The 6,341-nt window shown below is 34.0% G+C and overlaps 1 pseudogene; it reads left to right on the top strand.

Annotated features, from left to right (window-relative positions):
- The first annotated feature begins 1,703 nt into the window (after positions 1–1,703).
- On the top strand, positions 1,704–1,825 carry LOC122916667 (annotated as a pseudogene).
- The last annotated feature ends 4,516 nt before the right edge of the window (positions 1,826–6,341 follow it).

The raw sequence follows: 6,341 nt of genomic DNA, 5'->3' as shown, positions 1-6,341 counted from the left end.
AATATAGATTTATAAGAAATAAAAAAAATTATAAGAAAAAGAAAAGAAATTAAAAGAATATAAAATTTAGCATAGGAAATATAGTTAATATTACTGTAATAACTTTGTATGGTGACCTGTGGTAAGTACTCTTTTTGGTGAGCATTCCATAATGTATACAAATTTTGAATTACTATGTCATACACTTGAAATTTATATAATACTGTATGTTACTTATACTTCAATTAAATCAGACAGGTGGAAAAAACAACCAGGAGAATGCATTTTTGTTTGTTTGTTTCAATTTTTTATTTAAATTCTTGTGGATTAATATGTAAGGTAATATTGGCTTTAGGAATAGAATTTAGTGATTTATCACTTACATACAATATCAGATGCTCAACATAATTATTGCCCTCCTAACACCCATCACCCACTTAGCCCATCCCTTCTCCACCTCCCCTCCATCAACCCTCATTTTGTTTTCTATTGTTTTTTTTAAATTTTATTTATTTATTTTGACCGCAAGACATCACAAGTGGGCAGAGAGGCAGGCAGAGAGAGAAGGGGGAGCAGGCTCCCTGCTGAACAGAGAACCCAATGTAGGGCCCGATCCCAGGACCCTGAGACCATGAACCTGAGCTGAGGGCAGAGGTTTTAACCCACTGAGCCAACCAGGTGCCCCTTGTTTTCTATTGTTAAGAGACTCTTAAAGTTTGCTTCCTTTGATGGGCTTTTTAGTACACAGGAAATGGCTAAAGAATGAATATCTGAGCTAGAAGATATATCAAAAATGAAAAGCAGAGAGAACAAAGATTGAAAAACAAAACAAAACAAAAGGACAAGGACTGTGAGGCAAATACAAAAATGTGTACCATACACATAGTGGGACTACCAGAAGGAGAAGAAAACAAAACAAAATAAACCCTAAAAAACAGAATATGCAAAATGATAATGTCAGAATGTTTCCCCAATTTAATATCAAACACAAAACCACAGGCCCAGGAATCTCACAATATTAAGCAGGATAAATGTCTCTCAAAAACTACACCTGGGAATTTCATTTCAAACTCCAAATTAGATACATAGAAATAATCCTGAAAAATGTCATAGGGGAAAAATAAACACCTTACTTACAGTGGGACACTGACCAGAATTTTACCCAGTAATTAAAGTATTTAATTAAGTAATTAAAGTAATTAAAGTAAAAAAAGACTACCAACCTAGAATTTATTCTTCAAAATTGAAAAAGAAATAAAGGTGATGTTGTCTCAGACAGATTAAAGGAACATTTTGCAAGTAGACCTGCTTTGCAAGAAATGTTAAAATAAATTCTTTAGAGAAGTAAAAACCAATATGTAGGTCAGAAGCTTGGATCAGTGTAAAGAAAGGAAAAGCATCAAATAATTAATAGCCAAAATTAATATAAAAATTGTTTCTCTCATCATTAAGTGATGAGGGAGATAATAGTGCATTAATTATAATAATACCCAAAATGTATTTGATTATATAAGTTTATGTGTAAGTCAAATGAATGACAATAATGATATAAGGGAGAGGAGGAAAAGTTTGGATTATTTTGTTATTATAAGGTACTCACACTGCCTATGATGTGTGTTACATTATTTAAAAGTGGACTTGGATTAGCCTGTAAAATACATACTACAAACTCTAGGGAAAACACTAAAAAAAATAAAAGAACAATAACAAAGCAAAATAAAACACTATAGCCAATTAGGCCAACCATGTTCTTTCCCCAGATGTGTAATGACTGCAAATAGCAACTTCCTTGTAGTATAAACAGTCTGTTGTGCATATGGGTTGCCCTAAGAACATGGAGACAGACCTTCCCATTGGACATTTATGTCTGACATTGTCCTCAGGCTAGGCCCAAGACAAGTATGTGAAGTGTCATTGGCCTCAAGGCACAGTGGCCAGGATCCACATTGGCCAAGCCATCAGATCCATCAGTTCCACACCACAAAACAAGGACTGAGGCCCTATGCAGGGCCAAATTCAAGTTACCTAGCTGCTCGAAGACCCAAATCTCCTAGAAATGAGGCTATACCAAGATTAACATGGCTGGATCTGAAGACATGGTGGCCAAAAAGCAGCTCCTTTTGTTAGGCTGTAGGCTTGAATACATTCTAATTGTGGTCCTAGAGAAGGACAGGCCCTGCATTCCTGAAGTCATTGGTACTGCCTGATTTTTACTCAACAATAACATAAAGATCAGTCAGTAAAGAGTTAAAAACAAACAAACAAAAAAAGCAAAACAAATAAAAACCACCAAGTACAGATGACCCTTGAATAATGTGGGTTTGAACTGCACAGGTCCACTTATATGTGGATATTTTATAGTACTGCAAATGTATTTTTCTTCCTTATGATTTTCTTAATAACATTTTCTTTTTCCAGTTTCCTTTATTTAAGAGTATAGTCTATAATACATATAATATACAAATAGTCAATGGAATATGTATGTCATCATAATGTTTCCAGTCAATAGCAGGTTATTTGTAGTTGTTTTGTGGGAGTCAAAATTTATACGTGAATGTTTGATTGTGTAGGAGAAGGGTGGGGCTGTGGTACTTCTAACTTCCATATCGTTCAAGGATCAACTGTATAAGTGACATGTTAAGAAAGGAGAGAAAATGGGATAATAAAATGTATACTTAAAACCACAGAGGTCAGAAAAAATAATGGAAGACAAAAATAGGATTGAAAACAAGGGCAAGAAATAGAAAAAATAGTAAGAAATACAGTAGATATCAATCCAATTACATCAATAATCACTTGGAAAGTCAATGGCCTATATGTATTAAAGGACAGAGATTTTCAGAATCCAATCGCAAAATATCTATCTACATAGTATTTATAAGAAATCCAATTGAAATATAATGACACATAAGAATTAAAAGCAAATGCATGGATAAAGGTATGCTATGCTAATACTATTTTTCTTTTTTAAGATAAACTAGAGTAGCTATATTAATTTCAAGGAGAACAGAATTCAGAGCTAAAATATCATCAGGGATAAATTAAGGCATTAAATAGTGATAAAAGGTTTATTCTATAGGAAGACATAATAGTCCCAACTGTATATGTGCCCTAACAGTAAACCATCAAAACACATGAAGCAAAAACTAATGGAACATCAAAGAGAAACAGATGAATCCATATCTAAGTTAGAGACTTCAGTACCCCTCTATCACAAATAGATCTGGCAGGTAGAAAATCAGTGAGAACACAGTTGAACTCAACAACACCATCAATCAACTAGATATAATTGACATGTTTAAAGTACTTAATCCAATAGCAGAATATAGATTCTTCTCAAGCTCACATGGAGTATTTACCAATATAGACCCCATTCTGGGCCACAAAACACCTTAACACATTTAAGATAATAGAAATAATACAATGTTTATTCTAGATCACAAAGAAATTAATCTGGAAATCAGTAGGAGAAAGATAGCTGGAAAATCCCAAAATGCATGGAGTTTAAACGATTAAACAACACACTTCTAAATAACACATTGATGGAAGCAGAAATCTCAAGACAAATTACAAAATATTTTTAATTACAAGGTTAGTATATAAAAAAGTCAATGGATTTTCTATGCACCAGGCACAAAAAAGTAATTTCAAATTAAAAACAAAATAAACAGCCAAAAATATGAAATACTTAGGTATAAAAATGGCAAAATATGTACAAGATTTGAGAAAACTCCAAGACTCTGATGAATGAAGTTAAAGGACTAAATAAATGGATAAATATGTCATGTTTATGAATAGGAAGACTGAATATTGCTACAAGGCCAATTCTTCCAAACTTGATCATAGATTCAATGTGATTGCCATAAAAATCCCAGCAAATTATATTGTGAATATCAACAAACTGATAAAGTTTATATAAAGAGGCAAAAGAGCCTGAATGGCCAACATAATACTGAAGGAAAGGAATGAAGTTGGGGAACTGACACTGTTGTACTTCAGGACATATTATAGTGTCATAGTAATCCAGACAGTGTGTGGTATTGGTGAAAGAATGAACAAAGAGATCAATGGAACATATTAGGGAGCCCAGAAATAGACCCCCTAAAATATTGTCATCTGATCTCTGACAAAAGAGCAAAAGCAATGTAATGGAGCAAAGATAGTCCTCAACTAATGGTGCGGGAATAACTGAACATCTACATTCAGAAAAGAAAAGAAGAGAGAAAAGAAAAGATAAATAAATAAAAGAAATAAAAGTAAATAAAAGAAAAAAAAGAATCTAGAACCAAACCTTACACCCTCCACAAAAACCGACTCAAAAGTGGATCATGGAGCTAAATATGAAACACAGAAGTATAAATTCCTTGAATATAACACAAGAGAAAACCTAGATGACCTTGGGTATGGTTGTGACTTTTTAGATTAAACACCAAAGGCATGATCCATGAAAAAAAAATTGGTTAGCTAGATCTCACTAAGGTTAAAAACTTATGTTCTATGTTATGTTCTTATGTTCTATGAAAGACAACATCAAGAGAATGAGCAGACAAGCCTCAGACTGGGAGAAAATATTTGCTAAATTTCATAAAATACTATTGTCCAATATATACAAAGAAATCTTAAAACGAAACAATAAAAAAAATTAAAACAGATGAAAGACCTTCAGACAACACACAAAATAAGGTTTACACATAGTAAAACAGCACATGAAAAGATGTTCCACAACATAGTTTATCAGGGAAATTCAAATTAACATGATAACAAGATATCACTGCAACCTGTTAGAATGGCCATATTCCAGAACACCAATAGCAAATGCTGGTGAGGATGTGGAGCAATGGAAACTCCTATTTACTGTTGGAGGGAATGCAAAATGGTACAGCCACTGTGGAAGAGAGTTGGCCAATTTCTTACAAAACTAAACACATTACCACCATACAATTCAGCAACAGCACTCCTAGGTATTTACCCAAACAGTTGAGAATTCACGATAACACAAAACCTGCACACAAACATTCACAGCAGCTTTATTCATAACTGTTAAAACTTGGAAGCAAGGGAGATGTCCTTCAGTCAGGGAATTGTACATACATCCAAACGATGAAACATTTCTTGGCACTAAAACGAAATGAGCTATCAAACCATAGTAAGATATGGAGGAAACTTAAAAGCGTATTCTTTTTTTTTTTTTTTTTTAAGATTTTATTTATTTATTTGACAGAGAGGTCACGAGTAGGCAGAGAGGCAGGTTGGGGGTGGTGGGGGGAAGCAGGCTCCCTGCTGAGCACAGAGCCAGATGAGGAGCTCCATCCCAGGGAGCTCTATCCCAGGACCCTGAGATCATGACCTGAGCTGAAGGCAGAGGCTTAACCCACTGAGACACCCAGGCGCCCCTTAAAAGTGTATTCTTAAGTGAAAAAAACCAATCTGGAAAAGGCTATATATTATGTGATTCTAAATTTATGACATTCTGGGACAGGCATAACTACGAAAAATTTTAAAAGATCATGTTTGAGCAGGAGGGAGGCATAGAGAGGTGAGGCGAAGCATGGGATTTTAAGGACTATAAAAATACTCTATATGACATCGTAATGATGCATACATGTCGTCATATATTTGTCCAAACTCACAGAATATACAACACCAACAGCAAGCCACATTGTAAACTAGACTTTGGGTCATTACAGTATTTAGATTTATTATTAATATTAATATAAGAATATCATGTAATATTAATTATAAATATTATTAATATAGTTTTATTAATTATAACACATGTACTATTATTTAGGGGATAATGAAGATGTAGGGAGTCTACATATGCATGGAATCAGGGGATATATTGTAATCTCTGTACTCCCCTCTGAATTTTGGTACAAACCTAAAATCACTCTAAAAACATAAAGTCATAATAAAAAAAGAATGTGAAATTAAAAAAAAAACTTTGTACGCAAAATTTAGAGAATTTATTTCCAACAAAACAGATCTAAAGAAATATTTAAAAATACATAAATCACAATAATATGTTATCAAAGAATAAACTAAATGAAACACAAAGATGAAAATTATACATAATTTTATGTTTGTGTATGTGTATATTTTTCCCTCTTATTTTCAACTTCTGACAGGTGCTGAACAGAATTTTCCACTTACGAGTTACCATGTTCTCTCACAACTACTCTGCTCTATGGTTGTAGAACAAAAGTAGCCCTAGATAATACGTAAACAAATGAGCATGGCTATCTTTAAAAATGTTATCCTCCTGGGTGGCTCAGTGGGTTGGGCCGCTGCCTTCGGCTCGGGTCGTGGTCTCGGGGTCCTGGGATCGAGTCCCGCGTCGGGCTCTCTGCTCAGCGGGGAGC

Source organism: Neovison vison, chromosome 8, assembly GCF_020171115.1.
Source record: "Neovison vison isolate M4711 chromosome 8, ASM_NN_V1, whole genome shotgun sequence".
Lineage (NCBI taxonomy): Eukaryota > Metazoa > Chordata > Mammalia > Carnivora > Mustelidae > Neogale > Neogale vison.
This window is presented reverse-complemented; position numbering and strand designations above follow the sequence as displayed.